This window comes from Camarhynchus parvulus, chromosome 22, assembly GCF_901933205.1.
Source record: "Camarhynchus parvulus chromosome 22, STF_HiC, whole genome shotgun sequence".
Lineage (NCBI taxonomy): Eukaryota > Metazoa > Chordata > Aves > Passeriformes > Thraupidae > Camarhynchus > Camarhynchus parvulus.
Genome location: NC_044592.1, coordinates 831815 through 842903, shown reverse-complemented (window position 1 = coordinate 842903; position 11089 = coordinate 831815).

Sequence of the window (11089 nt, the reverse complement as noted above, 5' to 3'; positions counted from 1 at the left end):
TTGGTTGGTTTTGATATTTCTTTGGTTTCTTTTGATATTTCTTTGATTGGTTTTGATATTTCTTTGGTTGGTTTTGATATTTCATTCTGTCTTTCTGTACAAGTCAAAGCCCACTGAATCATGGAATTGTTGAGGCTGGGAAAGACCATTAAGATCATCAAGTCCAGCACCACATCCCCCAGTGCCACACCCACACATTTTTGGAACTTTTCCAGGGATGGGGACTCTACCACCCATTCCAGGGCTTTCCAACTCTTTCCATGAAGAAATTTTCCCTAATATCCAATCTAAGCCTCTCCTGGGGCAACTTGAGGCCATTTTCTCTTATCCTGACACTGTTTCCTGGGAAAGAGCCTGGCTCATTCCCTTCTCCTGGAATGTTTTCCATAATCCTTCCCCTGAGGTGGCAATGCCAACAGAACCAATTCATAGGCTGGATGTGAAAAATGTGCTTTGTGGATGTGAGAAATTCATCCTTGGCAGCAGGAAACCCTTAAAAAGCTCAGTTTAGGGACAGTGGCGGCACCAAGGGAACAAGTGTCCAGAAAGTGTCCAGAAAGCGTCCAAAACTCAAGCAAAGTTCTCAGCAATGGTGGGATTTGGTTGAAGGTTGGATGTGATGATCTTGGAGGTCTTTTCCAACCTTTTTGATTTGATTCAAAGTTCCAAATCCAGCAGAGCCTCTGTTGTTCCTCCTTAAGAGGGGTGCAAATTCAAAGACACGAAGCAGCGGGAAAGGAATACCTGATGTTTTCTCTCTGCTTTTTATTAATGCTCTTATGGCTGTGTTAGGATTAGCAACACCTCAAGAACTTTGCCACTTTTTGCCAAGCCCAGTGATTGCCAACAACACCTTCATCCAGAGCAGGGATTTGGGAATCTTTCCTGCTGCTGTCAGAGCCTCAAACAAATGAGCTGAGGGAGAGTGGTGGCTTTACAAAGCCACAGCCATGAGCTGGGATAAAACAAGGAAAGACAATGACAGCACGAGCCACTGACCTTGGAATTCCTGCCACGGAGCACATGGAATATCCCCTGCAGTGCTGGTGAGATGTGTGAAGCTGGAGTGAAATTCCTGCTGTGCACTGCCTTCTCTTTGAAATCCTTCATTAACTCTGCCCTCTAAAAATGGTGTTCATTGTTTTCTCCAGTGAAACAGCAAAAATAACAGGAAAAATGGATTTGCAGCTCAAAAGCAGCCAAATAATAAATGTGGTATTCTGTAAAACTGGCCAAATTCAATTAAATGCTTTTAAAAGTTTGTTTTACTCCATTTAATTTTCAGAATTTTGCCTGCTGCAGGTAATAACTGGGGAGGAGATTTTCTTTGGAAGGTCCCTGTGCACACTTGGGCTGGCTCTCAGCACAGGCACTCTTTGGACAGGCTGGTTAAAAACTGCTCCTGTACCCACAGCACTTTAAAGCAGTCTTTGCTTTGCCTCCAATTAAAATACTCCAACTGGCCAAAAGTCACAGGGAAAGCAGGAAAAGCTGGTAAATATATTTTGGCTGAATGACATCCATTAAGTCCTGGCTTTGCTCCAGCTTAGAAAGCAAAATAAAGGCAAAAGCTGCAAAGTTTTTGTTTCTCTGACAGGGCAGGCCAATGGAATAACCTCCTGCTCCTCTCTGGATGTGTGGCTGTGAAGAGCCACCACAGGATTTTGTCACCTGCCAGCCCCCAGAGTGTCCCCGCAGGGCTGGCTCCTGTCACCTGCAGCCCTCCCACATCCCCTGTCATGGCAGTTCCAGAGCCACGACAGGGCAGGGGCAGCTTTTCCTCCCAGCACCTGATTCCTTCATCCCCCTTTGCCAGTTTCGCAGAAGCACAAAATCAGAATTTGCAGAATCACAAAATCAGAATTCGCAGAATCACTGGGTTGGAAGAGACCTTTAAGATCATCGAGTCCAACCCAGCCCCAACCCCTCACCCAAACCCTGGCACCCAGTGCCACATGCAGGCTTTGTTAAACACACCCAGGGATGGTGACTGCACCACCTCCCCGGGCAGAACATTCCAGAACTTTATCACTTTTTCAGTAAAAAACTTTTTTCCTAACATCCAACCTCAATTTCCCTTGCTTGTGCTGTTTCATGGGTAAAATCCTGCTGCAGGAAAATCCACCTGCAGCAAGAGGCACAGCCTGGAGCAGGATGGAACCAGAAGGCTCCCAGTGCCTGGGAATGGCAGCCTGGTCCCCATCATATGACAGGAACATTCCTCAGACAGATGAAACTCGAGAGCTCTGCTGTTTGTCTGGCAGTCTCACTTCTTTTCTGGCTGATTTGGATCTGGAAATATTCCATCCTCTGGCCAGGGGCTTATCTGATGGAAGACAACAGTGCGTGGAGTGAGCAAACAGGGCTGAGCTTGGCCTTTGTTCCTCCTCTGGTGCCCGGGGCCTGTCCTGCTCCAGGGCACGGGCAGGTGGCCCAGGAACAAGAGCCACACAAAACCAGTTCTGATCAAAAGGTGAGGGATCACCTTCTGTGGGAGTCTGGAGTCCAGGAACTGTCCCTGTACAACTGACCCCTCCATGGCCAAATCACTGGGCTCTACCCATTTACCTTCATTTCTCACCTATTCCACTCAAGAATTTCCTTCCTTCCTTCCTTCCTTCCTTCCTTCCTTCCTTCCTTCCTTCCTTCCTTCCTTCCTTCCTTCCTTCCTTCCTTCCTTCCTTCCTTCCTTCCTTCCTTCCTTCCTTCCTTCCTTCCTTCCTTCCTTCCTTCCTTCCTTCCTTCCTTCCTTCCTTCCTTCCTTCCTTCCTTCCTTCCTTCCTTCCTTCCTTCCTTCCTTCCTTCCTTCCTTCCTTCCTTCCTTCCTCCTTCCTCCTTCCTCCTCCTTTCCTTTCTCCTTTCCTTTTTCTCTCTTCTTCTTTTCTTTCCTTCTTCTCTTTTTTTTTTTCTTCTTTTTTTCCTTCTTTTTTCTTTTCCTTTTTTTCCTTCTTTTTTTTTCCTCTTTTTCCTCTTTTTTTTTTCTCTTTCTTCTTCTTCTTTTTTTTTCTTTTTTTTTTTCCTTTTTTTTCTTTTCTTTTTCCTCCTCTTCCTTCCTTCCCTCCCTTTCTTTCCTTTCTTTCCTTTCTTTCCTTTCTTTTATTTCTTTCCTTTCTTTTTCTTTCTCTCTTTCTCTCTTTCTTTATCCCTTTCTCCCTTTCTCTCTTCCTTTCTCTCCCTTTCTTTCTCTCTTTCTTTTTTTCCTTTCATTGTTCTCTTTTCCTTTATGACCAGTTTTCTCTCGGGTGTCCAGAAGCAGCACAACATCGTCAGTGGAGGCCTTTGGCTGCTTCATTGAAGAGAAGACTTTGAACCTGAGAACAATTCCTTATGCCTCTACAAACTTCCTGGGAGGCTTCGAGGCTTTAGTCCTGAGCTCTCCGAAGTCCTGTTCCAGTAAACCAGGATTAACTCGCTCACTCAGTAAACCTGCTTTAATTCCCCTCCTGTCTTCGGATGGCTTGTAGCCTCTTTGGGAAAAGGAATGTTCAGGTCAGGACTCATGACTGCCAACTCCCAGCCTTCACAGCCGTCAACCAGGCCTCAAAAATAACAGGGACCAGGAGATTCAAATAAATAAATAATCAATTAATTTGGTTTTTTTTCTCTTTGCTTTCTCAGTTTTACATTTCTCATGTTTTTTTCAACATTTATTTTGCTTTCATTACAATTGCTCTCATTGAAACATCAAACCAGCAGCTCAGGAAAATGGCGAACCAGCAAACCCAGCTGGGAAAGGCCTCCCTGAGTCCGTGTCCCCTCTCAAGGGGTGAAGCTCATCCTGAGCTCTGTTCCACACAGCCCCCAGCTCTGCTTCAGGAGATTCCACCAGGCCAGGTGGGCACTGCAGAGAACCCCACCCCATCTGCACATCCAATTCCCTCATCCCTAAGGTGGGAATGCTCCAACAGGCCAAAAGATTCAAATTCACCCCATTGTGCAAGTGGTTTAAGTGTTGTTGTTAAGTGTATAAAGCTTTGCATTAAAGGTGGGTACTGTTAGTCTGGGCTCTGGTTCTTGTTAATAAGAGGGAGGTGCAAGGGAGGCCTAACTGCATTTGCACCTGCTTGGTGCCCTCTGATCTTGAAATCTTGGAACGTTTGGGTTGGAAGGGACCTTAACATCATCCCATTCCACCCTGTGCCATGGACAGGGACTCCTTCCACCATCCCAGGCTGCTCCAAGGCCCGTCCAGCCTGGCCTTGGACACCTCCAGGGATCCAGGGGCAGCCACAGCTCCTCTGGGCAAGTTGTTCCCAAGATCTCACAGGACGGTGTCAAGGAATCCCTGGGGCCACTCAGGGCTGTCCCACTCTGCCATGGACACCTGAGGGCTGTTTTCCTCAAGCACCTTAACTGCTGGTCCAAGCAGGGCCTGGCTGGTGGCTGCCTGTGCACAGGGGGTTTTGGTCACTGATTGCCATGGCAGAGCCTCAGGTTTCAGTCACTGACTGCCATGGCAGGCAGAGCCCCAGGTTTTGGTCACTGGTTGCCATGGCAGAGCCCCAGGTTTTGGTCACTGGCTGCCATGGCAGAGCCTCAGGGGGGTTTTGGTCACTGACTGCCATGGAGAGCCTCAGGTTTTGGTCACTGACTGCCATGGCAGGCAGAGCCTGTGCTGCAGAGGGAGCCCAGGCTGGACAGTCGCTCCTTTGTTCTGCTCTGGCCTCGAGCACGGGCAGGGATGACTCAGTGAAGTGATCTCTGTTTGCTCTCCGTGTGGGAAGAGCGGAGTCCATCAGGCTGGAGACTGAGATTATCCAGGTGAGAGGGTTCTGCTTCCCCTTTTGTGTTTGCCAGGACACAAAACACCCTGGGCTGCCCTCCCTGAGCTCCTGCAAGGGATCAGAGCTCAGGGCCTGACTGAGGCAGAACCACGTGAGGGGAAAAAGCAGCTGCAAAGCCTTCCATGGCAATGTGGGGGTGAGAGAGGGAGAGGATGGGCAGAATCGTGGAATAATTTGGGTTGGGGTGACATTAAAGCCCATCCAGTGCCACTCCCTGCCATGGGCAGGGACACCTCCACCGTCCCAGGGTGCTCCAAGCCCCGTCCAGCCTGATTCACCTCATGGAGGCTGAGGGTTGGATCCACTCAGGTGATTCCCTGTCTCCTGTCCCTCCAGGCCTTCCTGCCCAGCAGGTTCCCAGAGTTCAAGGGCTGTTCCTGCAGCATCCGCTGAGAGATGTGAAAACAGAACTGTGGCATGGTTTGGGTTGGAAGGGACCTCAAAGTCCATCCCATTCCACCCCTGCCATGGGCAGGGACACCTCCACTGTCCCAGGCTGCTCCAAGCCCCGTCCAGCCTGGCCAGATTCTCCTCATGGAGGCCGAGGGTTGGATCTACTCAGGTGAGGCCTCACCTGCAGAGCTGCCCCAGCCCTGGGCCCTGCACAGGAGGCACCTGGAGGTGTTGGAGAGGGTCCAGAGGAGGAACCAGGGTAATCAGAGGGATGGAACAGCTCTGCTGGGAGGACAGGCTGGGAGGGCTGGGACTGTCCAGCCTGGAGAGGAGCAGCGTTGGGGTGGCCTCACTGTGGCCTCCCATGATTAACTGTAGGGGCCTACAGGGGGAAGAGAGACTATTGACAAGGCCCTGGAGGGCAGGAGAAGGGGAAATGACTTCCAGCTGATAGAAAGTAGGTTTAGATGGGATATTGGGAAGGAATTCCTCCCTGGGAGGGTGGGGAGGGGTGGGATGGAATTCCCAGAGGAGCTGTGGCTGCCCCTGGATCCGTGAAGTATCCAAGGCCAGGCTGGAGTGATCTGGCTCAGTGGAAGGTTCCCTGCCCATGGCAGGGGTTTGTAGCAGGATGATGGTTATAGCCCCTTCCAGTCCAGGCCATTCCATGATTCTGGGTCTGCCCACACCCCTCTGAACTCTGAAGATGGAGCCCTGTGCCTGGCCCTGGTGGATTCCAGCCAGCAGAGAATTGTGCTCAACCCCACGTAGGAGCAGGCAGAATTCCCTGTCCCTCGGGAAAAGGGAGCCAGCCCTCATGTAGGACCAGGATAAACAATACCAGAAGCAACACCTGCAAAAAAAAAAAAAGCTCCTTAATTCACCATGATCTGCTTTGTCACTCGTGCTGCGGAGAACATTAAACAGCTCGGACGTGTGCACACAATTACACAACAGGGGCCACAGCCAGAAATGGGCTGCAGGTGTGTTCTGATGATAATTCAACCTTCAAAAATCACTTTAATCCAGTTAAGAACTTACAAGAAGTTCATGACTCTTGAGAAATCCATGACAAGGTCCTGTGCCTTCAGTTAACTCCCTGCAGCCGGCAGTGGTTGGAGCTGCACAGCCTCCATCACCCTGGGGCAGGGTAATTAAGCAAAATGGAGCTAACGAAGGGGGAAGATGAAGTAACTGATTTTTGGCCTTTAATTTCAAAGAAAAGGGAAGGAAGGAAGGAAGCCACACACTTGTAACACCAAATATGTCTGTGATCTTATAGCGAAAAGTGCTGCCAAGATGTAAAATATTTGTGATGAGGTTTCATTAGTCAGACTCAGATGACAGACTGTGACCTGATTAAATACACAGCAAAAATAACTCAGCTGGTGCTTACTAAGGTAGTTTCAATCATCATTTCAGTGAGAAAAGATTATATTTACTTTATATTAAAGCCTGGTAGTACAAACATTGCATTTAAGCTGAGGAGCTGGTAATGAACAGCTGCAAGGGAGAGAACTTTTCCAAACACTCAGGTCAAAAGCAACCATTGGATCATTTTCTTCAACAAAACACCAGAAAGCAAAACATTCAGGGCTGGTCATTGAGGAAGAGGAAGATTATTCACTTTGGGAACGTGTGAGACAACAGAGGCAAGCACAAGGGAAAGCTTTATGCGAAGAAAAGCTTTTAAAGAGGAGCAGAGCTTATCCAAGAGCGGATCCAAGCTCCTGGAAGGCCACAGAAAGTGTTCTGTTGACTCCAATGGGTTTTGGATCACTCTGGAAGTGCAGAGGAAGGGATGGGGCTCCAGGGAGAGTCAGGTTGTGGGGACACTGGGATGCAGCTGGAAATAGATGGAGGAAACCAAGGGGAGTGAATGGCTGGAACACAGAGGTGAAGCCGTGTGCTTTTACTTGTATTCTGGAGAAAAATAACCTGCAGGAGGGCTTGAGAGAAGGGAATGGAGGCAGGAGGAAGGCAGGTGACTGAGCAGTGACGCAATAGAGCCCTGGCTGCCTGTGCAATCCCACATCCCTTCCCCTGCTCCCAGAGGAACAGGATGTGGTGCTGGGGCAGAGCTGCTGAGCAGTGCTGGGGTGGATGGGGGCAGCAGAACCAGGAACAGAACCAGGCACAGCCCTGGCCCTCAGCTGCTCAGCTCTGTCTCAGGGTGGCTGAACGTGGGTCTACTGGAGGAGACTCTGGTTACTCCTGAAAATCCCTGTTTGGCGCCTCAGTACCTTTCCAAATCTCCTTCACCACGAGCTCTGGGACAAGGCAGAAGCAGAGCAGTGATTCAGGCCTGGATTTGTCCTGAGCTCTGCCAAGTGCTGCCCATACAACTCTCCTTTTACTTCCAATCCAGGCAGGACTCGTGCAGATCCTCAGTGTAGGGGTGAAATTCACCCTTTGCTGCTTCTTTCTTTAATTGCCCTGGGAGCACTTGGGTTAAACCCGCCAATATTCAACTACTAAATGTTGAGACAAACTTGCCATCCAATTTTACCCCCTAGGAACATGAAAACTGCTCACTTGGACTTTGCCCAGTTGTTTAGTGGATTCAAAAATTCCCAAGCCATCTGAGACCTCAAGGACACCTCTGTGAGCACCTCCAGGGGAAGAAGCCAGGATCAGATTATTCCAGAATCGCTGAAGCGAGGGCAGAAACATCAAAAGCTTCTCCAGTCACTAAAGGAAATTACATCCCATTCCCTTTCAAGTCTCCCCAAGACCTTCATCCCCTCACATTCCCTTCTTCCTGCCAGCCCTTTGTTGGAATGGAGCTCCCCCTTCCATCCTGCTGGAAAGCACAGCTTATTAAGAGCATTACCTCTGGAGATGGGGGGGTCACACATCATTTTCACATGCGTCATGCTGAGAGAATGAGCTGAGATCAACGCTTGGCCAGCAGCCACTTGTTTTTAAAACCAGTTGTTCACAGTTATGTCTCTTAATTATTTAGTTTTTTGCAAGGCAGGGATGCAGTCCAAGAATGCCCAGCTTATTTTTATTCATAGAACATTTAAAACACTGAATTGTCCTCCTTTAATCTCCACAGAATTTAAAAGGCACCAACCTAAATTTAATGACACAGCTGCTGTCTGATTTTGAGCAACTCAGATGAGCACCTGGGCGGGGAGATGTCCAAATCCTGAATGAATTCTTTCCCTGGAGGCCTCTTTCCTAACCTGGGATGCCAACATGAGTTGAAATATTTGACTGAAGTGTCGCAAACAAGCAGCTGCCAAAAATTGTTATCAATTAGCACCATCCTACACTTTAATAAAAGCCCAAACCCATCTGTTTGCAGCTCCCAATCTGTCTCAGAACGTCTGGAGAGCCGGCAAAAATCTGACGGGAAAGTTTGGCTTTAAAATGTTCAAAAAATCAGAACTTTTCAACAGAGAAATAGTTATTTACTAATGCTTATGTGAGAAGAGTAAAGGCAGTAAAATTCTCCTGTGGATATAATTCCCCTGCAGATTTATGCAGATATATTTACTCATTTATAAACTAACACAAATTATGAATATATGAATTACTTTGTCATGTTTATTGCTGACATTGCCATGTATGAATATAAATTTATATGGAGATGATCCACTCCAGTTCTCTGTACTCTGTAACCCCTATTTTAACCCAGGAAAAGTTCACCCTCTCTAAAGCAGTTCTGTATTGACACTTGTAGCCTAAGCAATTTTATCACTCCTTTATTACATCTGACTGAGTCAGTGGGGTCCTTTTCTGGCAGAGATTTTTGGATTATTATTGGACAGAGCTCACCTGGATCATTCACTGCTCTGCCTCCTCCACTGACTCACCTGAGCCCGCAGCAAACATTACTAACAGAGATGACAGGGCAGCAAAGGCTCTGCTCAGTGTTTATTCTGTCAGTGATTCACTGAGCAGATTCAGGGGTAAATACCAGAATTAAAGCACAGCTTTGCCCCCAGCCCTGCTGACCTGTTTTACCCCAAACATCCTGGGAACTCTCCCATTCCTTGACATTCCACTGGTTTTACTGCAGCTTTTACCAGCCAGACCATGAATAGATGGAATTAGGACCAGCCCAACCATTCTATAACTCAATGACAGCTCCACTCTCCATATTTATTGATTTATTGATTGATTGGTGTTAATCATTTCCTTCTCCCCATTTCTAGGGAAGCCAATCCAAAGCAGCGGTCGATCCCTGTCCCGATGTTTGGGGCACGGGCCCAGCAGCAGGAACTCCCCTTGCTGTGACACTCTGTGCCTTGGGTGTTGTGCAACACCTTGAGCAAACACTTCCTCCTGCAGGAGCAGGAATAAAGCCGAGCCCGTCCCTGCCTCTCACTCCCAGCCCAGAGCAGCTCCGGGCCGGGCCACGCTGGGATCGCCACATCCCCACCCCAAGGAGCCCCAGGAGCCCCAGAGCATGAAAATCCTCCTCCTTTCTGCGCTTCTGCTGCATCTCCTCCAACAAGGTACTGCACTTTTTGGTTTAGTCCTTTACCAGTTTTGCTATGGATAATGCTGTATGAACTTTTAATTATTAACTGGGAGATAATGGGGAGCAACAGCGAGTTAAAGTCTTTGGGAAATGGAGTTAGGGACATTTGGGATTTTCTGTTCAAAGCAATTGTCTGTAATTCTTTAGTTAGAGTAGCATTTACTTGTTTGAAAAGTGGCCATAAATTGCCTAAAGACACACAACTGGTTGGTTTTGTGAGCCACTAAAGCAATACTTACCCTGCAAGTGAGAGGCCAATTTACCCAATCACACCAATTTATCAGCATTTTGGCCATAAAATAACAGATTTCTGTATGAATTCAATTACAACAGTACCTGATTTAAAGTACTGATCACCCTTTATTTATCTGCATGATAGTTCAGGTTATAGTCAATGACTCCACCTGAGCAGATCCCACTTTTTTTCCCCAACGATTTCTTTTAATTCCTGTCAACAGGGAATGGAATTTTTCAGGGCTTGGCCTGCACAAACATGTACAGGATTTATATCCATAATTAAACATAGAATTAGCATTCAGGCACAAATCTATAATTTGGTGTTTTGCACAGAACATCTGAAAATGTGCACACCATTAAGGTGTTACCTTTTTTACCTTGACAAAACTGCAATTTCATCACCAATAAAATCCTCCATAATGATTTTTTGTGCTGGTTGAAGCCCTTGGCAAAGCACACAATTATTTGTTCCTTATTGCAAGTTTTTGTAGGAGGCCCAAGTAATTTCCTTCCTCCTTCAAGCTCGAGACAAAGCCTGAAGGTAGCAAAGACAATGCACTGATTAAGAAACTCCCTCGAAGAAAGGATTCATTCCAAACAAAACCAACCAGTTTTCCTCGAAATTCTGTCTGGATCAGACTGCAGGGAAGGGATGAGTTTAGTCCTGAGCCTCCCTTTAAACCTTGCCTTAACTTGAACTCTCTGGGCTGGAGTTGCACAAAGGGTGTGGAGAGATAAAATTGGGGATCTCTGTTCCAAGAGGCCTGAAATATTCCTGGGATTGCTGCGCAAGGACACACTTGAGGCCTGTGCAGAGAAATCTGAAAAGCAGCAGATTTTTTTGGAAAATAAACATAATTAATCGTTTAAAAACTAACTGTTGTGAGTGGCAGGAGTAAAGTTACACCTGGTAGCTGCTCCCAGCACGTGCTTGGTGCAACAGCTCAGCTGACACAGGATCCTTCTGCACCATTAAATCAACAGCTTTATCAAGATACAACCAGGTTTGCTCTGCAATTACTTTTGGAAAGGGTTGAATCAAATAAATCAGTGATAAAAGAATGGATCAGTTTGTTTTACTGCCACAATTTGCACGAGGATGTGCTCTCCTGTTCCAGAGAGAAAATTACAGTAATTGGAGGCCTCTCTCCTGGAAAAACCTGGCCCTGGGGCAGGAATT